This window comes from Delphinus delphis, chromosome 5, assembly GCF_949987515.2.
Source record: "Delphinus delphis chromosome 5, mDelDel1.2, whole genome shotgun sequence".
In the NCBI taxonomy this organism is placed as follows: domain Eukaryota; kingdom Metazoa; phylum Chordata; class Mammalia; order Artiodactyla; family Delphinidae; genus Delphinus; species Delphinus delphis.
In genome coordinates this window covers 70661899-70686887 of record NC_082687.1, presented here as the reverse complement: position 1 = coordinate 70686887, position 24989 = coordinate 70661899, and the positions used below count along the sequence as shown (strand labels likewise).

The 24989-nt window shown below is 34.6% G+C and overlaps 1 pseudogene; it reads right to left on the bottom strand.

Moving 5' to 3' along the window:
* Positions 1 to 20119, bottom strand: part of LOC132426284 (kinesin-like protein KIF3C) — a 119758-nt pseudogene extending 99639 nt beyond the window's left edge.
* Between the last annotated feature and the right edge of the window lie 4870 nt (positions 20120 to 24989).

Sequence of the window (24989 nt, the reverse complement as noted above, 5' to 3'; positions counted from 1 at the left end):
AATTATAGGTGTTATTTGAAGCTAGAAAATTACTGAAAAGAAAAAAATTAAAGAGAAGCTCTCTTCTTCAGGTTAACTAAAGGTGGGTGCAGCCTGAATAGTAATTTTCTCTCTCATTTATTAAATGCCTACTACATGCAACACAGTGCTAGGCATTATATATATATATCCTAGAAAAAGATCTGTAATAAATCCATTCATATAGAAATATAGAAAAGCCAATTTTTAGCAGAAGTAGAGAATATTTTTTGACATATTCATGATATTTTATTTCAATATCAGGTAGAAAATGATTTCCTGTTATTCAATTATTACTGAACGCTAAGAAGAACAAACAGTTAAAGTACATAGTTTATTTATAGATTCTTTTGCTAAGCATTTGTGTTTATGGTGCTTTGGAAAGCTTCCAGTATGGAATGGAGACATGAAATATACTATCTGTCATATAATAAAAGGTATCTTAATTATTCAACATGGTATTCTAAGTGCCAAGTAGCTTTTGGCAAATAGGTGCTTAGTGAATATTTAAGTAAATGAAGGAATTATTTTTTATATATAAATATTTTTAACACAGTTATTTACTAACTCTTGATAGAACTGTACTCTTTAATGCTAAGATATTGACATTTAAACAAGTGGACATTTCTGGAAGTATGCATAGAGAGACGTCAAAAATGATGCATAAACCTAACGTAACCCACCAGGTCATTCAAACCTGGAATATAATTCAAAATATTTAAAAACCTCTATTATACTGGTGGAGAGCAATCAGAGTGAAAGCTTTCTATATCACTGGCATCCCCTGTTGTGTCAGGTATTAACCCTGGAGCTCTGCAACATCTGGATATTGTGGGTGAGGGGATCCTGAGAATGGACAGAGTAGCTTGGAAAATGAAGGAAGGGATGTAGCAAAGTAGCAGACAATAAAATAATTTACCATTTCAACAAAGGATATGTCAATACTGGAGAATTCAGGTAAAATATCAGTCTAGAGATAGATCTTGATCAATATGGATGACAAGTTTCCTAAGCAAGTTAATATTCAATAGTTTAAAAAGATAGGGAAAATTTTCTCAGGCATTTCGAAATTTTTACTTTCAAATCACTCCATTTACATCCATGTCAAACATTAAACACCTGCTCAGATGGTAGACTTTCTGATCTTAAAAAAATAAGTATGACAAAAATGTGCTCTGAGTACTAAAGCTTTATGAATTAACGGTCTGCAAACAGTCTCTAGAGCTAAAATTCTAATTTTACTGCTCTGTTACATTCTGAAAAACTTCGTTTTTTCCAAAATTGTGCACTAGGACTAAAATGAATAACTTTAATGTAAATTAAACTATTTTTGGAATTGTGGCAATTTACCCTTTGTGAAATTAGCATCCAACTGCTTGCCTTTGTTTTCTAATACATAAGATTGCCAGCTGTTTTGTATTTTCTGACAGCGGCTTTTACATCTGTTCTTAAAGCTTGCAGTTGAATTATTTTTTAAATTATTTTTAAAGTTAAAGGGTACATTCTAAAATCCAATGAAAGTATTTTTATTTACTTGAACAAGCATCTTAACTCCTTTTCTTTCTTTCCCTTCTCTTCCTTCTTTTATTCCTTTCTACAAGTAGCCTAGAGTAGTGCTCTAGTAATACTTAACTATCATGGACTTTTTCTATGTAGGTGACGAAGTTTTGCTTGACCTGAAATTTAAATAGAAGCTTTATAAAAAACAAATATGATTGAACATAAATTAGGTGAATTATCTGCTGTTTTTCATTTGTAAAGGGAAAGGGTAGGTGAGACTATGTGCTTACAAGTAGTACCAGAATATGATACTTTTCTTTAAAATTAACTCAGGAAAGAAAATCTGCCTACTCTAAGTGAGGAACACAGTATGTAGAACAAAATGTTTAGTGTTTAATGACCTGTTACATTCATACTAAAATTAATTGCATTTAAATTTGTATTGTACAATGGTCACACTTTTCCAACAGTGATCATTTCAAAATACTCAAATTATTATATGATTATAAATAAAATAAATCACAATGGCTCTAGGAAGAAATATATGTTGCTATGGACATTGAGAGGTTTATTTCCAGGAAATACATCTCTGAAATCACATCTCAAAATATCATCTGGCCATGTTTTAACATTTTTATTTCTCAAAACCTGCTCACTTATTACCACTTTGTATTGGATACAACTCTAGTGTTTATAAATCCTGATATATATATGTATATATCTGTGTTTGTATACAGATATACACACATTATATATCTTTATCTATCTTTGTATATAATGTCTATAATCAAATTTTATAATGTTCGCCCAATTTATTTCTTTTGCCATTACACAGAAAACTTTACTTTTGTATGGGAGAACTCAGTCATATTTTCAAATTATTTTCTTAACACCTGCATGATGATCTGCTGTCTCTTAAAAATAGTTCAAATATTTACTTTATACTAGAGTTATTTGTGATACTTGTCTTTTTCATAATATTTAAAATTCCACAATTCCTTCCTTCATTCTTTTTAGTGCTTTCTCCTGCAGCACTTACTTCAGAGTTGGGGTCAGAGAGATTGTAGGTAAAATCCCCAAAATGTTACTAGTTGAATAGCCATGTAGATACTCTCTACTTCCTATGGATCTAAATTTCTGCATTTGTAAAATAGAGTTGAACTCCTCTTGTCAGGTCATGGAATAACTGGAATGTGTCTGACAAAATGCAGACATTCAACAAATGCTTCTCCTATATACTTCACAGATGAATGTTTTAATCTGTAGTCTTATTTACAAATTAAAATATAATAAAGTAAGTTCTAGGTAACAGACCATGGCATTAAGCATAATAAGAACAGGATGGATATGTGTCTAAGGAAAGTCCATCTTTGGGACCATAGCACTAAGTACACTGTACTTTATGGTAAGTGATTTTGAGAACCTGCTGTGAAATATTGACATGTTAAATTTCCCAAATTTGTTATTTATAAGAATAATATTTTTATATATACTATGATATCTATAGTATAAATTTGAACTGTGAAACAGAATATATGTATTATATTTTGGTTAAAAAATGTCATGGTATTCAAGCCCAATAAATTTTCAGGGGCATTTAATATCCTTTTGGGGTTTCTGTGCAGTTTCACATTCTCATTATTCTAACCCTATTGTCCTTTCCTCTTAATCTTCTCTCTTTAATATACTTGGTTCCAGAAACTCTTGAATAAGACAGACAAAATTTCTATCCTCATGGAACTTACAGCATAGCAAATTTAAAAAGACAAAAATCACTGAAACAAATAAATACTGATTATTTTATATAATGTATCAGTTAAGACTATAGTTATTAATACTGTATTATACAATTGAAACTTGTTTAGAGAGTAGATCTTAAGTGTTCTCACTACACACATGCACACGTACACACACATGCACAAAATGGCAACTAGTGAGATGGTGGATATGTTTCATCACATTGTACACCGTGAATATGTACAATTTTTATTCTTCAATTATACCTCAATAGAGCTGGAAAAATTAATACTTTTTAAAAATAGTAAACAAAATAAATCTTTAAATAGGGTAATCTGAGGCACTCTGAGGAAGTGATATTTAAGCTGGAAATCTGACCGTGAATAACTTGGGAATAATGAACCCCATGGCAGAAGTGCAGACCTAACAGCAAGTGTGTAAATTGGTAGAAAGCTGAGAAATCATACTTTGGTCTATATTTTGGTAATGTTTTTAAAAGTCATATAAAATAAACCTGAGATTAAAACCATTTTAATACCTTACCTTGCAACTTCAGGTAAATTTGTGGTTAAGCTAGCCAGGCTCTTGTATCAGTAGTCGAATATTTTAGATTCAGGAAAATGAAAATATCTAAAACTTACTAAAAATCTTTATAAATATGAAAGCCAGTAGTAAGTGTGCAACACTGAAATGGATAACATGTCTATAATATGTTTTTATTTTTATATGCATTTTTATGCAAGCATGATAAGTGCATCCCTCAAGAACATTCATCTGAATTTTTCCAGCTATTTGAATAAATAGATCTGTGCTCCACCAGGGTGCTCTGTACAACTTTACATGAACAGACATATCCAGGACCTCAGTTTTAAAAATAGACAGTTGCAGAGCTGTAACATTCCAAGTCAGTGACACATTTGTAGAAGTTTAAATACATGCTCAGAGATGACTAAAGAGCTTCATTCTGAGTTGACCTGGTAGCTAAAGTTGACACATTCATTGTCTATATTAAAGCATAATATAAGGAAATGCAGATTTGCACTCTTCTTATTACAGTTGAAGAAAAATTAAATTACATTTTACATTTAAATTTGAATCAAATAATGAAAGAATCCTGATGCCTCAATGGAAAACACTAGAGGTTTCCTGAAACACATTTTTCAAAAGTATTGGTGTGTGTTAACTCACTTTCAAAATACTTTGTCTTTCTCTCCAGAAGCCACATAATTCAATCTATGGTGTTTATCACCCTCAACTTTAGGGCCAATAATATACTGGGAACTAAATTCCACTTAATTTAGCTATCACAAAATATTTAGGAATAAATCAACTATGACTTAGTTTGATCATTATTTATGTGAGTGTTTTAGGTTACTAAAATAATCGTGAGGTATTTCATTCTCACATGCAGTATGAGTATGCAATAAGCTAACAAAGTTTTGATTTTTGTACTTACAATATAAAATCACAGCACTTAAGACTGAACTTTACAGCCCTCTAGAATGTGACTTACTGTCCTTGAAATGTTAATAGAGTTGAAATTATAACATTTCCTTCAAGATTAGCTTTCTATATTCCTATCTGAATATCTGGGGTTGTGTTTCTGTTATCCTTTCAGAATGCTGTGAAAATGATCTAAAGAGGCAGATGTCTTTAAGGGGACTTCAGACCTTTACAAGAGTTATGTCTGCAACGTTTGAGTGGATGCGATGTGATATGACATCCTGTTTCTGATTATTCACAAATCCTTTCTCATCACAAAGTGGAGTGTGCTAAGCAGTCAGTAAAAAAATCATCTCAGTAAAGTCTAAAAAAATACATAACATGCTGAATAGGTGTTTACTATTAGTGCTTTCAGGGAGTAGATTCTTTGCTATAAATGCTCCATCTGGCATATCGAAATGTCATACAGGACATTGCATAAATGTTTCTGTTCTAAAAACAGCCAGGTTATACTTATAACTACATTTATAAAAACCCATTTATAAGCAACTAATTTCTTGCAGAAATCTTCACATACATAATTTTCATGTGTCAACTAATTTAAGCCCAAAGAGTTACCATCTGTTAATTTATTAGTCTGTCCTCCTCACCAGTTTCTATTGGATGAATTCTTTTTACTCCATTCCACAACATGAACACTATTCTAATTAGAATAAGTTAGAAACATTTTTTAAATTTTTATGTTAAGTACAGATTTTAAAGTACTTTAACAAAAGTGGAAAACTGAATGATTAACAGGTGTTCCAGGTTTCTAAGAAACTGACTTCAATTTTGACAACTCTAAGAATATAGCTCTTGTTGCCTCACCTCTTTATGGTCTAAGAAGTGGTCCTTGCCTACTGGACACTAATTTTTAGATAGTTTTAATTTTGAGGATGATATTGTTGGAAAGTTACTTGTAAGGCTTGAAATATGATGGATAAGATATTAACCTCACATTTCAAAGACCTTCATTTTCTCTTTCTTCTAGGACTTATGAGTTCTTCTACCATGGGTATATTATTTTCTACCATGGGTATATTATTTTCAATTGAACACTTGAGAAGAACCACATTGAAGAAACTGTTAAAAATTTGCACATAAATTAAAAATTAGGCAAAAGAATGACCACACATCTTTTCACGGGTCAAAGTGAAGTGTTTAACTGTCCCATCCAAGAATTATTTGATTTTTTAGGGAAAAATGCCTTTGATTAATTTAATAGTTACCATTAATTTTGAATCAGACTCTCCAAGATAACGTGATATCTTCCAGATATTTGTCTGGTGGAGGTAAAAATTATTTCTGTGCAGTACATAAGATAACAGTAACCCAAAGGTTACTATTCCATTGCCTTATAATTCTATTAACCAGTTTTGTATCTCAATTACTAACCTCTTTCTAGAATTTCTTTTCAGTGTTGACACATACTCACCATATACCATATACTATATATTCAATGCTCACAGCATACTATCAAAATCTCTTTTGAACTAAATTTATCATCACACAGTTTCTCTCATTAATTAGCTACATGTGACACATATTCATCCTATATTTGTACGAGTCATTTATAATGTTTTGGAAAATGTACTTTGATAAAAACTATCAATACACCTTTAAACTGCTGTTGAAAGAAAGAGTTTACTCTCTTACCACCATTCTTAGGTCTAGTATTTTGTTTTGTTTTCTTTTCTTAAAACTTCCAAATTGTGAGGAAGTTGTTATTGCTTTGTCGTCATAAGAGATTTTTGCCTTAAATTCACTTTTAACATGGAATCCTGTACATTAATGGATTATTCATGTTGGAGGGGAATACTTATTTTCTGCTCCTGGGATCCATGAGGAGAGATTTTCCCTAGAACATTGCAGCTCTCTCTCTTCTCCTCTATAATCATGCCCATGAAGAAATAGAGTGATAAGTTTGGGGAAAAGTAATGAGGTATGCTTGGTTCTACCCACATTTCCCTTGGGAACCAGCTGCCCACAGGTTGCACATATGTTCTCACTCTTTCAGGGGTGTGCTATCCCTCACCACATGGAAAGCCCACATGAGTTTTCCTTCTGTAGCTGAGTCTTTAACAGCAATAAAAGGAATATTCTGGTTATCATCTAATACCCCTTAATTCATTCCTTACTTGTTCAGAATTCTGACAGTGGAATTGTTAATTATATTGGGTGACCCCTTCAGAGTCTCAAGCAGTTTCTAATAATCTAGTCATAAAATATTACTTCCTAAGAAAAAAATAACAAGGTACCTGTTACTGTATTCTCATTCAATTATATTGATGTTAAGTCTTGGAATTAATTGCCTTAGTATTTCTTCAGGAAACTAAATCAAATTAAATACAGTGTATATTAAAATTATGTTGTTATATCTATAAAAATAATTAATTTAAAGGTTTTTTTGAAAATGAAATGAGATTTAAAATTCTCTGAATATTAAAACTCTTTGTGAAACTATCCTCTACTTGAATTTTGACCCAATATTTACCAGTCACTGATTGGAAGTCCATCAAAACAATTTCATAGGGAAATTCAAAACCAGCACGTTTCTGTTTAGCCCAGAGTGCAATTTTTAGCTAAACAAAAAAGTATTTTTTCTATTTCTTTAGAGCTTTTAAAAGGTATTTCTACAAATACAGAGATGAGGTTATATTTAGGGTAGCCAAGACTCTAGAGTTATTGGCAGGTTGAAGGTTTTCCTCCAGTATGTCAAATTTTGCAAAGTGTTATCATTAGCCTTTTAAAAATCTGTTTAAGTCCCAAATATTCCTTAATACAAGATACATTTATCAGTGATGTTAGGTATATTCCATCCATTCTAGAGTAACAGATATCCAGTACATTATAGAAGTAGCATGTTACAGTATAATAACAGCAAATATTACTGAGGGTTTACCATGTGGCAGATCCTGGACGAGCACTCAGAGTGCTTTTAATTCTCAGAATAAGTCTATGTATTAAACAGTGTTATTATCCCCATTTTAAAGATGTGTATCCCAGAAAATAGGGAACTTAAGTAACTTATCCAAAGATAAACAGATTTAAGGGGCTACATAGGTTTTAATCCATATATGTCTTAAGTCCAAGATGTTTACTCTTAACAATGACACTTGGGCTCTATGTTGTGGAGTCTGCACTGGCCCCGCGAGCTGAGGTGTCGACACAGCCATTTTGCACTAGGAAATCGGGTCTGAAGTACTGGATGTGAGGCCTCTGCATGCAGAACCCTAAGACCAAGTGAAATTAGACAAACCACAAAGGAAAAAAAGGAGTTGCCAGGCTGCCACCTGCTAAAGAAGAGGATGTGTCACCAATACCTGCCATTGGAATTTCTCCCCGGGCAGAGAGCTGTGTGGATGACAGGCTCGTGGTGCTCCAGCCAGGCATCAGGGCTTTGCCTCTGAGGAGAGAGAGCCAAGTTCAGGACACTGGCCCACAAGAAACCTTCCAGCTGCATGTAATATCAAATGGCGAATATGTCCCAGAGATCTCCATCTCAGTGCCAAGACCCAGCTCCACTCAACGACCAGCAAGCTACAGTGCTGGACACCCTATGCCAAACAACTAGCAAGACAGGAACACAAACCCATCCATTAGCAGAGAGGCTGCCTAAAATCATAATAAGACCACAGACACCCAAAACACACCACCAGACGTGGATCTGCCCAACAGAAAGACAAGATCCAAACTCATCCACCAGAAAACAGGCACTAGTCCCCTCCACCAGGAAGCCTACACAACCCACTGAACCAACTTTAGCCATGGGGACAGACACCAAAAAAAATGGGAACTAGGAACAAGCAGCCTGCGAAAAGGAGACCCCAAACACAGTAAGTTAAGCAAAATGAGAAGACAGAGAAACACACAGAAGATGAAGGATCAAGGTAAAAATCCACCAGACTAAAAAAATGAGACGAAAATAGTCTATCTGAAAAAGAATTCAGAATAATGATAGTAAAGATATCCAAAATCTTGGAAATAGATGAAGAAAATACAAGAAATGTTTAACAAGGACCTAGAAGAACTAAAGAGCAAACAAACTGTGATGAACAATGCAATAAATGAAATTAAAAATTCTCTAGAATGGATCAATAGCAGAATAACAGAGGCAGAAGAACGAATAAGTGACCTGAAAGATAAAATAGTGGAAATAACTACTGCAGAGCAGAATAAAGAAAAAAGAATGAAAAGAACTGAGGACAGTCTCAGAGACCTCTGGGACAATGTTAAAGGCAGCAACATTCGAATTATAGGGGTCCCAGAAGAAGAAGAGAAAAAGAAAGGGACTGAGAAAATATTTGTAGAGATTATAGTTGAAAACTTCCCATAATGGGAAAGGAAATAGTCAAGTCCAGGAAGCACAGAGAGTCCCATACAGGATAAATCCAAGGAGAAACACACCAATACACATATTAATCAAACTATCAAAAATTAAACACAAAGAAAATATATTAAAAGCAGCAAGGGAAAAACAACAAATAACCCACAAGGGACTCCTCATAAGGTTAACAGCTGGTCTTTCAGCAGAACCTCCGCAAGCCAGAAGGGAGTGGCAGGACATATTTAAAGTGATGAAGGAGAAAAACCTACAACCAAGATTACTCTACCCAGCAAGGATCTCATTCAAATTTGATGGAGAAATTAAAACCTTTACAGAAAAGCAAAAACTAAGAGACTTTAGCACCACCAAACCAGCTTTACAACAAATGCTAAAGGAACTTCTCTAGGCAGGAAACACAAGAGAAGGAAAAGACCTACTACAAAAAACCCAAAACAATTGAGAAAATGGTAATAGAAACATACAGATTGATAATTACCTTAAATGTAGATGGATTCAATGCTCCATCCAAAAGACATAGACTGGCTGAATGGATACAAAACAAGACCTGTATATATGCTGTCTAAAAGAGACCCACTTCAGACTTAGGGACACATACAGACTGAAAGTGAGGAAATGGAAAAAGATATTCCATGCAAATGGAAATCAAAAGAAAGCTGGAGTAGCAATACTCATATCAGACAAAATAAACTAAAACAAAGACTGTTACAAGAGACAAAGAAGGACACTACATAATGATCAAGGGATCGATCCAAGAAGAAGATATAGCAATTGGAAATATTTATGCACCCAACATAGGAGTGCCCCAATATATAAGGCAAATACTAACAGCCATAAAAGGGGAAATCGACATTAACACAATCATAGTAGGGGACTTTAACACCCCACTTTCACCAATGGACAGATCATCCAAAATGAAAATAAATAAGGAAACACAAGCTTTAAATGATACAATAAACAAGATTAAGATGGACTTAATTGATATTTATAGGACATTCCATACAAAAACAATAGAATACACTTTCTTCTCAAGTGCTCATGGAAAATTCTTCAGGATAGATCATATCTTGGGTCACAAATAAAGCCTTGGTAAATTTAAGAAAATTCAAATCGTATCAAGTACCATTTCCAACCAAAATGCTATGAGATTAGATATCAATTAAAGGAAAATATCTGTAAAAAATACAAACACATGGAGGCTAAAATATACACTACTAAATAACCAAGACATCACTGAAGAAATCAAAGAGGAAATCAAAAGTTACAGAGAAACAAATGACAATGAAAACATGGTGACCAAAAACCTATGGGATGCAGCAAAAGCAGTTCTAAGAGGGAAGTTCACAGCAATACAATCCTACCTCAAGAAACAAGAAACATCTCAAATAAACAGCCTAACCTCACACATAAAGAAATTAGAGAAAGAAGAACAAAAACTCCCCCTAAGTTAGGAGAAGGAAAGAAATCATAAAGATCAGATCAGAAATAAATGAAAAAGAAATGGAGAACAGTAGCAAAGATCAATAAAACTAAAAGCTGGTTCTTTCAGAAGATAAACAAAATTGATAACCCATTAGCCAGACTCATCAGGAAAAAAAGAGAAAAGACTCAAATCAATAGAATTAGAAATGAAAAAGGAGAAGTAACAACTGACACTGCAGAAATACAAAGGATCATGAGAGATTGCTACAAGCAACTATATGCCACACAATGGACAACCTGGAAGAAATGGACAAATTCTTAGAAATGCACAACTTTCTGAGACTTAACCAGGAAGAAATGGAAAATATGAACAGACCAATCACAAGCACTGAAATTGAAACTGTGATTAAAAATCTTCCAACAAACAAAAGCCCAGGACCAGATGGCTTCACAGGAGAATTCCATCAAACATTTAGAGAAGAGCTAACACCTATCCTTCTCAAACTCTTCCAAAATATAGCAGAGGGAGGAACACTCCCAAACTCATTGTACGAGTCCACCATCACCCTGATACCAAAACCAGACAAAGATGTCACAAAGAAACAAAACTACAGGCCAATATCACTGATGAACATAGATGCAAATATCCTCAACAAAATACTAACAAACAGAATCCAACAGCACATTAAAAGGATCATATATCATGATCAAGTGGGGTTTATCCCAGGAATGCAAGGATTCGTCAATACATGCAAATCAATCAATGTGATACACCATAATAAAAACTGAAGGAGAGAAACCATATGACCATCTCAATAGATGCAGAGAAAGCTTTCGACAAAATTCAAAACGCATTTATGATAAAAACCCTTCAGAAAGTAGGCATAGAAGGAACTTTCCTCAACATAATAAAGGCCGTATATCACAAACCCACGGCCAACATTGTTCTCAGTGGTGACAACCTGAAACCGTTTACACTAAGATCAGGAATAAGACAAGGTTGCCCAGTCTCACCACTATTATTCAACATAGTTTTGGAAGTTTTAGCTGCAACAATAGAGAAGAAAGAAAAATAAAAGGAATCCAAATCGGAAAAGAAGAAGTAAAGGTTTCACTGTTTGCAGATGTCATGATACTATACATAGAGAGTCCTAAAGATGCTACCAGAAAACTACTAGAGCTAATCAATGAATTTGGTAAAGTAGCAGGATACAAAATTAATGCCCAGATATCTGTTGCATTCCTGTACACTAATGATGAAAAATCTGAAAGTGAATTTAAGAAAACACTCCCATTTAGAATTGCAACAAAAAGAATAAAATACCTAGGAATAAACCTACCTAAGGAGACAGAAGACCTGTATGCCGAAAACTGTAAGACACTGATGAAAGAAATTAAAGATGATAAGAATAGATGGAGAGATATACCATGTTCTTGGATTGGAAGAATCAACATTGTGAAAATGACTGTACTACCCGAAGCAATCTACAGATTCAGTGCAATCCCTATCAAACTACCACTGGCATTTTTCACAGAACCAGAACAAAAAATTTCACAATTTGTATGGAAACACAAAAGACCCCGAATAGCCAAAGCAATCTTGAGAAAGAAAAATGGAGCTGAAGGCATCCAGCTCCCTGACTTCAGACTATACTACAAAGCTACAGTAATGAAGACAGTATGGTACTGGCACCAAAACAGAAATATAGATCAATGGATCAGGATAGAAAGCCCAGAGATAAACCCACGCACATATGCTGACCTTATCTTTGATAAAGTAGGCAAGGATAAAACAGTGGAGAAAAGAGAGCCTCTTCAATAAGTGGTGCTGGGAAAACTGGACAGGTACATGTAAAAGAATGAAATTAGAACACTCCCTAACACCATACACAAAAATAAACTCAAAATGGATTACAGACCTAAGTGTAAGTCCAGACATGAGAAAACTCTTAGAGGAAAACATAGGCAGAACACTCTATGACATAAATCATGCAAGATCCTTTTTGACCCACCTACTAGAGAAATGTAAATAAAAACAAAAATAAACAAGTGGGACCTAATGAAATTTAAAAGCTTTTGCACAGCGAAGGAAACTATAAACAAGACGAGAAGACAACCCTCATAATGGGAGAAAATATTTGCAAATGAAGCAACTGACAAAGGATTAATCTCCAAAATTTACAAGCCGCTCATGCAGCTGAATATCAAAAAAACGAATAACCCAATCTATCAATGGGCAGAAGACCTAGATAGACATTTCTCCAAAGAATATATACAGATTGCCAACAAACACATGGAAGAATGCTCAAAGTCATTAATCATTAGAGAAATGCATATCAAAACTACAATGACATATTATTTCACACCGGTCAGAATGGCCATCATCAAAAAATCTAGAAAGAATAAATGCTGGAGAGGGTGTGGAGAAAAGGGAACCCTCTTGCACTTTTGGTGGGAATGTAAATTGATACAGCCACTATGGAGAACAGTATGGAGGTTCCTTAAAAAACTAAAAATATTTTATTTATTTAGTTTTGGCTGCATTGAATCTTTGCTGCTGCGTACGGGCTTTGTCCAGTTGCAGAGAGCGGGGCCACTGTTTGCTCTGGTGTTTGGGCCCTGCAATGCTGTGGCCCCTCCTGCTGCAGAGCATGGGCTCTAGGCATGTGGGCCTCAGCAGTTGTGGCATGCAGGCTCAGTAGTTTTGGCTTGAGGGCTCTAGAGCGCAGGCTCAGTAGCTGTGGTGCATGGGGCCCAGTTGCTCCACAGCTGTGGGATCCTCCTGGAGCAGGGATTGAACCCATGACCCCTGCATTGGCAGGCAGATTCCCAACCAGTGCATCACCAGGGATGTCCCTAAAAACTAAAAATAGAACTACCATATGACCCAGCAATCCCACTACTGGGCATATACCCTGAGAAAACCATAATTCAAAAAGAGACATGTACCACAATCTTCATTGTAGCACTATTTACAATAGCCAGGACATGGAAGCAGCCTAAGTGTCCATAGACAGATGAACGGATAAAGAAGTTGTGGCACATATATACAATGGAATATTAGCCATAAAAAGAAATGAAAGTGAATTATTTGTAGTGATGTGGATGAACCTAGAGTCTGTCATACAGAGTGAAGTAAGTCAGAAAGAGAAAAACAAATACTGTATGCTAACACATATTATGGAATCTAAAAAAAAAAAAAAATCGTTCTGATGCACCTAGGGGTAGGATAGAAATAAAGACGCAGACATAGAGAATGGATTGAGGACACGGGGAGGGGGAAGGTTAGGCTGGGGCAAAGTGAGACGTAGCGTTGAGATATATCCACTACCAAATGTAAAATATTTAGTGGGAAGAGCTGTATCTCACGGGGAGGTCAGCTTGGTGATTTGCGAAGACCTAGAGGGGTAGGATAGGGAGGGTGGGAGGGAGGTGAACGAGGGAGGGGATGTGGGGATGTATGTATACATTTAGCTGATTCACTTTGTTTTACAGCAGAAACTAACACAACATTGTAAAGCAATTATACTCCAATAAAGATGTTTAAAAAAAACAGTTTTGAGAACTCATGGGAAACAGTAAGTTCTTCTGTGGCAATTGATTTCCTATATGGAAAACAAGTAAAAATAGATTCTTACTCATACTCTTATGAGTATTAATTCCTTATGAATAACAACAAAATGTATTAAAATTTTTAACCATTATTAAAAATAAAGAAGCATATCTGTTTACTTATTTATTTAACAAAGCCCCAAAGCACAGAAAATAAAGGAAAAAAGCATACATATGCATAAAAAAGTATGTATAATTTCTTATACATAATATTCTGTACAAAGAAAAAAAACAGAGAAGGATCCCCAAGGAATTAAGTTAAAAAAAGAATAACAGCAGATAAGGAGAAATATGTATGATGTACACAATTGAAAAAAGTGTTTAGATATTTAAAGCCTAAAAATAAATAAGCAAAAATCCACATAAGCCAGTAGAAAAACTTGAAAAAAACATCTGAAAAAGAATTTATGGAGCAGGCTCCTGAAACATAAATCTACATGTAAAAAGATGAGAAATGTTTAATCTGACTCATGATCAAGCAATTGAAGAGTATAACAATAGTGAGCGATTAGATTGGCAAATGAATAAAGTCTGATAACGTTAATGATGGGGAGAAATGTAAATTGGTTCTGCTACATTGGAGATCAGTTTAATAATACCCGATAGAGCTGATAAAACTGATAACCTACAGTTTAAGTTTTGTTCTTTTAAGTATTTATCTTTAAAATAATGCTTCAAACATCTTTTTTTTTTCAAAAAAAGACCTTTACAAATATTAAAGGTACATTTTCTTACTGGATGGCAGTTTAAATGAATGAACGAGGTCCATATACAGTACTCAGTGCTCTTAAAAATTATAGCTCTTAATTCAATCAACAATTTTACAGTAGTGGAAATAATAAATTGATTTAAGAATACACTTACAACTGTGTTAGGTATTATCATTACTTAATTATGAGGTAAAATTGTAAAAATGTGGATGAGAAGTTTCAAAGCTAATTAATCATAGTGGCTGCCTATAATGAGAAAGAGAGGTAAATGGAAATAGGCAGGCCTGAATAAATGGACATCACTTATATATAGATAGATAGATAGATATAAATATACATTTACTTTGGGGAATATTGTTATTATATTTTAATGTTAAACATATGCATATTCTGTGACCCAGCATTCCAGTACTCAATTATGCTCTTAAAAAATTCATATGCTTCAGACAATGTGTACACAGTGTTTATAGCATTTCTGTTTATAATATTAAAAAATTAGAAATTATACAAATGCTTACATGAGAGAGGTTGAACATATATATTTTGGTGTACTCTCTCAAAGGAATATTATACATGAGCAAAAGTGAATAAACCACAGCCACACACAGCAATGTAGATGATTTTTTAAACTATAATGGTGAGAGGGGAAAAAATAGGTCTATGAGACTCTGTTAGTGTAGTGCCTTTTCTATAAAGCTCAAATATAAACATATAGCAACAATACTTTGCTTAGCAATACATTTACATAAAATGAAAATATTTTATGAAAGTCAAGACAATGATGAAGATAGAATTCAGACTAGTGGTGACCTCTGGTGGGGGAAAGGCAAGAGGAAGATGGTGAAGACAAGTGCCTGAGGGGATACAGTTAATGACAGGGTTCTAGTTCTTGAGTTGGGTTGATGATGTCACATGTGTTTATTACAGTATTGGGCTTTATGACTTGCATAAATATTACATGTATTATTTTTTATTTATCAACTATTATATTAATAGGAATGAAAATATAAATCTCTGAAGAAATAAGTATGGAAAAGATTAACAAAAAATGTTTCACAGCATGGGAATGTTTCTTAGACTTATCTTTTATTCTAAATAATTTTAAAAAACAATAAAAATAGTACACTTGAAATTTATTCAAATAAAATATATTTGGGAAGTCAAAAGAACATTAATATGACAACTAACATTAAAAATGTGCAGAGTTAATATGGAATATTAATTAGACTTATTCTGTATATTTCCGAGGTGCTAACTAATAATATTGGAAGAGGAAAGACTATAGGAGGGCTGAGGGTAGGCATTTTTGCCTCACAAGAAGGAGACTAGACTTTTAAACAATTAGGGATGCCCAATAAAATAAGAGCCTTCTTAAAAAACATAAATATGATAATGTGCCATAAAACATTTTAAAGTAATTTTTATATGAAGTGGTTAGAAATAAATTTCTCTCCAGCTCCAATATGTCTCTTTTGTGCAGACATATTGCCAGAATCTTCTTATTTTCTATAGCTTAGTGATAAAAATCTTGCACTCTGAAACTAGAGTTTAAATATAAGCTTTGATCTTTACTAATTTAACATTTCTACACTCATTCTTTCATCTTTAAAATAATTCCACCTACTCTAAAGATGGGTTTTGAGCAGTAAGTAAGACAATCCATGTAATGGGCTTTTGCACAGGGATTAGCATATAGTTGTTGCTCAATAAATTTTCAATTCAATCATTATTATTATTTTATATTAATTTTCAAATATGTTCTTGCTAGCATTGGTGACACCATGATCACTTAAAAGATTCTACCCTCATTGTCAGACTTACCCTTATCTACTAGGAGAAACACATAAATTAATAAACAATTATAGGACCTGATAAGTGGTATACTAGAGGAACTACAGTATGCATTAGTAACATGCAGGATGTAGACAAAAATCTCGACCTGAGAAAGCTTCATGTTCAAATTGACACCTGAAAAATGAGAAATTCATGAGAACGTGATTGGAGGACTGTTTAACACAGAGCATACAGTAAATACAAAGGCAGTGTGATGAAAGAACACATAATATTCAATAAGCTGAAGAAATTTAGTATTTTAGGACCACAGAATGTAACGGAGGAAGTAGCCAGAGGTGAAACAGCAAAGGAAATCAGAGGCTATATCAAGAAGGACCTTGAAAGCCTTTTAAAGTATTTTGAACTAATCACAGGATCCCTGGAAAGACATCCAAACTGTTATATTAGACCGTTGAACATAATTAAATTTGTATTATAAAGATGATTGGGATTTCTTCTTGAGATTGGACTTGAGAGAGCACATCTTCAGGCCAGAAGACTAGTTAAGCACTCTTGCATTAACCCTTGTGATACGTGATGATGACCTACATGGAATAGTGGTAGAGGTGAGGAAGAGAAGTGGCAGTATTTCTTAGATAAAAGGAAGCTATAGTAAATGAAACTGGTGATTGACCTTGATGAGAAGCAGAACATGAAGATAAAGATAGTGCCTAAATTTTTGACTGCTAAAATGGATAAATTCAGGGCCATCACTTCTTATAAGAAAATAGTTTTGTTAGTATATTTATTATTTTACAATAATAAAAATAAACCAGACATTATCCCATATATATAACACTATCAAGGCATTTAACATAAAATATTTTGAATTCTGAATTTTAGTCACTCTAATTAGTAAATCAAAGTTGTTATGTTAAAATAATCTGTGATAAAAATTTGTCTTATATGTCGTTTCTATCAATATTAAACTATGAAATTTTAAATGCTAGCTTGTCCCAATATCCAGTTTTATATAAAATGGTTCTTAGGTTTGACAAACTTTCATGTGTTATTCTAGACCTTAAGTAGGGTTTTTGTTTTTTCCCCAGCTTTTCATTTTGTCAAGCTTACAGAAAAGTTGAAAGAGTAATACAGTAAAATCCATATGATCCTCACCTTCACACAGGATCAACTGTTAATATATTGTCACATTTGCTTTCTCTTTTTCTCTATGTGTGTGTGTGTGTGTGTGTGTGTGTGTGTAAATGCATGTGTTTTTTTGTAAGTGATTTTGTGCATGTGCTTTTGCTGAATCATTTGAACGTCACTTCAAACCTATCAGAAAAATTATTCAAAACTTGTGAAAAGGCAAAAGAGGTTACCAGGAATTTTTTCAGATCATCACTGGGCATGGTTTTGTCTTTTTTTGGAGATTTTATGACCGTATAGGAGGAGAAATTAACTTGTACTTTTTTTTCATAGAAATGCATACAAATAGATGGAAAAACATATGCATAGACTGAAAATAAGGATAATAGTTAATAAACAGGGAGATTAATTTCTGATGTAGGCATTCTCTAAGCTGGCCTCAAATACTTCCTTTCCTTGCGTCCTGCTATTCATACCCTTTTAAATATAGAATACACAAAAAATGATAGGATGTCATTTCCTAGATTAGATCACAAACTCTCGCTTCTGTCTTGGGTGCTGTCTCCCACTCTCACTCACTCGATCTGATGAAAGCTTTGGATTGAGTTTTGAGCTGCTTTATGAGAGGCCTGTGTTGCAAGGAACAAAGACCTCTGTACAGTGAGGAACTGAATCTGCTCACAGGAATGAAGGTGAGCTTGGAAGCAGTACCTCCATCTCCCCCCACAGCCTCGGCTCATAGCTTACTATAACCTTGAGCTACATGCATGAAGCAAGCAGCTCCTATTTTCTTGACCCATAAAAACTGTAAGATAATAAAGAAGGCTATTTAACGATATCATTTTTGTTTCATTTAGTCCATAGTGTCCATTTTTAAAAATGATTTCTCTTTTTCTGTGTATCTTTAAACCACATTTATGTTTATTTGCTATTTTACATAGTGTCCTTAACTATGACATGGAAAATTAAATAATACAAAAGGGAAGAAATACAAATAATATTAAATATTATATGTACTATTGCAACAAAGTGAAATAAGAACATATAGGTTAAAGCCAGATACTTAGTCCTATGAGTATCCAAACCCAAAGGATATATAATGTATAAAGTCTTAAGATCTGTTTATTTTGTTAAATTACCCATATAATTAGACTTTTTATTAAAAATTATGCTAATGTTCTAAATTATAAAAGTACAAATGCATGGTCATAAAATGATTCTGAAAATATTAAATTACATTACTTTTTTAAAATTTAAAATAAAAATATCTGAAAATTATCCAGAGATAACTACTTTTTGCACCATACAATGCAATTTAACTTTAAATTTTGCTGGGAAAATAACAAAATTAAATAGTAGAAAAAATGCGGACTATAAGCAAAACTAAATTTACACATAATAAGAGATGAGATCCTATGAAAATCTTTCCTTCCTTCCTTTTTTCCTTTCTCTCTCTCCCTTTCTCTTTCTTTTTTTTCCTTATTTAGCTGAACATGATTAGCATACCCTGACTTCGGAATAATTTTTATGAATGACTATGCATGGCACATGTACTCAGAAAGAGAAAGTACAAGACTGATTCTTTTTAACAATCCTGTATTCTGATCTCTGTTGCAAATTATGGATGGAAAATGAGTTGTCTACTTTAAAATATTATCTACTTAGTTATTTTTCATTCGTATACTGCTTTTTCAAAACTCCTTTGTCTTTTTCCTGTTTCCAAAGGTAATGAAACCTCTGAACTTTATTTAGATTAAGTAAAAATGAATAGAATTTGCAAGGTAATGCATATGGCCAAGGAATTATTTATTGATATATCACTAAACATTTTAGAGCTCAGTGTGGCCCTTGTTGGAGGCATCCTGCTGCCTGCAACAGCAGAGATAGCCAGGTACTGTAGGGTGGTAGCTATCATCTAGCAACTAATCGAAGCAACAGTGTGCTAAGGAGCGAACCAAGCTATCTAACCAAGATTAAGAGGGAAAAGAAAGAGCCTTGAGTGTTATTTTTTCCTTTAAAGCTGTCTAAAGTACACAGCATCTTACTAAAATGTGGAGTAATCTGTTTGTACAGACTTTAGGTCTAACACTGGCCAAAAATTCAGAAAAATCAATTATTAAAGATAAAGATAGTCAGAGTTATACTCTCAATTCCATTCAGTAAGAAATGTCTACACATGGATTTTCCAAAAATTGTATTTAATTGCTTATTTATCTAGTTGCCTATTTATTTACATATGTATTTAAATAGGCTCCACTTTGAATACATGCTTTTTAAAAACTATGCAAAACATGCATATTGCAAAGCAAGTTTCTTTGTATGACATTTCTTGTGTTCTACTTCTCATTCGCTTGGCATCATCTATGGTCATGTTTGATCAGAGGCTGATCATTTTCTTTAGGCTTCAACATACCTGATGCAGGAGCCTAGAGAGTGACCCTCAAAATTGCTCAATATCTTGAGGCCTCAAGATAAAGCTGGCTTTCTTTTATCATAGGTATGCATGCCTAACCATTGATAACCCACTAACGCATGGTCATCATGCCCCACAGGCCATGTTCAACCAATGTGGGGGTGGGCACAGGAGCCAAAGAGTAAATGTTCCCCCAAGGCAACTCACTGTTGAGCAATTCTGAGTCACTCGCTAGGCTCCTCTACAGGCTCAGGGAAGAACAGAGCACCAGATGCCCTCCCTAGTGACCTCAGTAATGCTCTACCTCCTCCAGTTGCTTTTGCAACATCAGGTTTGAGGTAGTACAGAGAACTGAAGCTACAATTGTTGGCATTGGAAGTAGCCCTGGAAACAGATCCCAAGGATAGGACTCTAGAAATAAAATACTTAATGGGCAGATAGAAACGAGGACCCCATTTCTGGTACTAAGTGAAGTGGTGATAATACCTGCATATAGTAGCATCACAGTTACTAAAACTCACACAGGTATTGATATGAAATTGGTACATGTGGAGGATAAAGCTGAGAAAACTTTGGACTCTAAGGCAACAAAGGCACTTGGATGCTATTTAAAGATGTGTGAAATTAGCTGGTTTTTGGTTAACAACTTTATGGGGTATTTTTTGGCTGTGCCACATAGCTTGTGGGATCTTAGTTCCCCGACCAGGGATGGAACCCAGGCCCCCGGCAGTGGAAGTGTGGAGTCCTAACCACTGGACCTTCAGGGAATTCCTCCTGGTTAACTACTTTAGAAGTCTTGGAAAAATGAAATGACGGGCTCAGGTCAATTAAGTATTAGCTGAAATCACTCAGAAGACCTCCAGGGTAACTTTGAAGATACTCTCATATCTTTCAGCTATAGTACAATTTGTGCTGAAAATTAGTCCCATAATTTTATTCTAAATGTGGCAGGGCTACAAAGGAGATTTATTCTGCAACATCAATAGGTTTCCTATGCAAAAGTCTAAGTCTTGATAGGAAAAAAGTGAAAATCTGGGATGGGGAAACTGGTTTGGATGATAAATCTTGAAAGCACAGTTTCCTTTGAGCAATACTGACAAAAAAAGAGCTCTCATCCTTATTATATCTGAAGACCTCAGCCTGTGTGGGGACCCAGCAAAGATATCACCTGAGGCAGAAGCTTTGCAAGATGATGCTGGCCCTCCTCTGAATTTTTCTTGCTTTCTCTCCTTAGTGCTTTGAGACAATTAATAAGAGAAGAATTCAGCCTGTGTTCCAAGAGAAAATAGTATTTACTCTGAAATAATTGCAAGACCAAATATATATGTATATATTTCGGCAGGAACTGAAGGAACACATATAGTGGTGGATCATAAAGTTTCTGAACAAGAGTAGGAGTACAGAATATAAAGCTGGGTGGATAATTTATTGAAATGGAAGAACTCTACCATGTATTAGAGATTAACTTCCTGCCAAGCATATCTGGAACTTCTCTTGATACACTGCTAGAAGGGATTATTGATACAGGATACAAAATTTGCCCTGAGTTAATGAGGTGAGAATGATGGAACTGCCTTGGCAGAGTATTGAGGAAGGATTTATGAATTTTGTATGTGTTACCAAAGATCTATCCACCAGAATATGAACCCTGGGATACCTTCTAAGTGAGATTGTAAAGAGAATGGAGGATGTCCTGGTGAGTGGGTCTACGAGACATTGTTGAAAACCTTGTCTTGGGCTGTCCACCAGAGGTTGGGATCAAGAGTAGGAAAAGCACTGGTAAACTGGGCTCCATATCTTCATTGGAAAATGCAGGATTTTGGAATGGCTGAGGCTTGCTGGCAATTAAACATCAGAGGTGATATAGACCTTATTCTTCTAATGTTCATATGTAGTAAATATAATACAATGAACAGGGAAAGGATACCCATTTATAAATAGCAACTATATCTATAGAATGAGAAGGATGGGAGGTAGCTGTATCTGTAAACTTTTATTTATGTTTTAAAAGATCTGATGTAAAATTTTTGAATTGGTATTATGTGTTTAATCTCAGTGACAGATGCCCATGTTCAATCTATGCAATTTACTGTACTTTATATATGTTTGGAATGTCCTTATTAGATTATTTTTATAAAACTTTTACAAAAGTTAGTCTAGGCTAGAATATTTTTCAGTAAAATGCAACCTAAATATCCTAGAGACTCCTTATGTGTCAAAGACGGGCTGTGTTCAAATAGTTCCTTATGTATCCAGTTTCACTGACGCTCTATTTTGACACATGCTTCCATAATCACAGAGGAAAGAGAAAGAGAATACAGCGTATCATGAGCTGGCTTTACAAATTTCTTGCCAAAAGTGAGCCTTTGTGACTTCTGCTTACATTTAATTGGCCAAAGAATGTCACATGACTGTCTTTTAATTCAATAGGGTGAAAATGTACAATCCTATCACCAGAGGAAAGAGTGACTATCAAAATGTTGTATATAGTCATACAATTGATTTTTTTTTTTTTTTTACTTTCAGAATTAGGCCAAAGTAAAAAACCAAACAAATAAAACAAAACAGGAAACTTGAAAGAAAGTATTTTGATTTGTAAATACCAGGAATCATTGAGCAAAATTCAGCAAGAGTTTAGAGGACAGATATAGGGCTAATTAATTATAGAGCAATATGATATGAAATAAGTAAGGTGCTGAGAGTACAAATTTGTGTGAGGACTAGCTAAAGGGCAAAATCTCAGATAATACAGGTCTTCAGTCTCTTATCTATGTTTTCAACATTGAAAGACCTCTAAAAACCACTTGACCTGAATATTTATACATTTTATTGCAGAAATATACCAATGTACTGATTTAAAGGATGCTTTTTATTATCCACCAAATTCTGAATTCTGAAACATATTTTTCCTGCAAAACTTTTGGATAAGGTAGAGTAAACCTGTACTATCCTGGGTCAAAATCATGCTTAGGGTGGAGCTGGAAGAATTATATGATAATACAGTAACAGTTGTCTCTTTCCTACAGTGTTGGTTCAAGAATAGTTTGTCTCTCACTGAAGGCCCACACTTGGCATGACACAGGGTCACAGGTATCTGATGAGAGCAGCTTCGTATATTCCTGTAGTTGATGGTATAGAACAGTTTAAGGGTGGAATGTTTCCTGTTGGCAAAGATATACTGAGAGGAGTATTTATGTGAGATACAACACAAAGGCTAATGTAGACTCAAGAAACAGTCTAATGAGCAGAGTCCCCTCTGCCTTCCATGGTGAAGATGATGAAAATGAAGAAGATGATGAAGTTTATCTTGATACTTAGAAGACAGTTTGAAAAAGGGATTGGAAAGGGCAAGCCCTTGAAAGGGGGGAAAAAAACACACATGAGTAGGGAATTTGCATTTTGAAATGACTACTTTACCTAAAATAAAATAAACGAAAATAACTAATGTAGTAATTTTAGCTTTAGTTTCTTTTTCTCCCCATCAAAGAGATGCTCTTTCTCCAACTCTGGGCAAAAGTGGTAGGTTATATATAAAAAACATAAGAGAATTTTACAAATCTATGCATATCTGAATTATATATGATAATCAATACCAATACCCTTCTTTCAAATTTTCCAATAAATATTGCATTTAATTATAATTCCTTTGATTATTTAAATAGATCTGGTAGAATTTATAAATAACTGGGCAATCAGTAGGTTTCAGAACAAGCTCAATATTTAAGAAAATTCAATGTAATACTAAAATCATCAAAGTTTCTGCATTTTATTTTACTTTTTTAATATTGTTTTGGCTGCATTGGGTTTTCGTTGCTGTTTGCGGGCTTCTTCTAGTTGCGGGGCGTGGGGGCTACTCTTCATTGTGGTGCAAAGGCTTCTCATTGCAGTGGCTTGACTTGTTGCGGAGCACAGGCTCTAGGTGCGTGGGCTTCAGTAGTTGCGGCATGTGGGCTCAGTAGTTTCAGTGTGCAGACTCTAGGGTGCATGGGCTTCAGTAGTTGTGGCACACGGGCTCAGTAGTTGTGGCTCACAGGCTCTAGAGTGCAGGCTCAGTAGTTGTGGCACATTGGCTTAGTTGCTCCACACCATGTGGGATCTTCCTGGACCAGGAATTGAACCCATGTCCCCTGCATTGGCAGGCGGATTCTTAACCACTGCGCCACTAGGGAAGTCCCTCTCATTTTATTGATGTATCTATAAGCCTAAAACATCTTGCATCTCTTACTTCACCTGACATATCTTTCATAATTCAGTTTTCAATTAGGCATTGATTCCATAAAATAACAGAAAAGACCCAGAAATATTTAGCATCTGCAGAATATCCATGAACTGTTTTTGTTGTGGATGGACTGATGATAGAGAGTGTGTAATCCAGACTTCAGTTGACTGGCTTCCTAGAGATCAAGACTGACAGATCTGTGTTTATGTTCAGATTTGTGGGGTGTCAGCTCTTTTCCATGTAAGAGTTTAAATGTTTTTTTAAAGGTTTGGCTCCCACTGGTTCTCATATTCCTATCATTTCGTTGCAGTGGCAGAAAAACTGTGGGAAGTCTCCAGCATGACAAAGCTCAACAGGCTGTGAAGGCAAAAAACCCCAAAACCAAAAAACAATTTTTTGAAATGGGAACCAACAGAGGAAAAGAGATTTTGTCTGGAATAACTTGATGATATTTAAGGCCCACTGTACAAATTTTCCAAAGGAGACATTTTCGTAGTAGCAGGTGTCTTTAGTAAACCCTCTAACACAGCAGTTCCAACCTTTTTGGCAGCAGGGACCAGTTTTGTGGAAGACAAGTTTTCCACGGACGGAGTGGGGGAATGGTTCAGG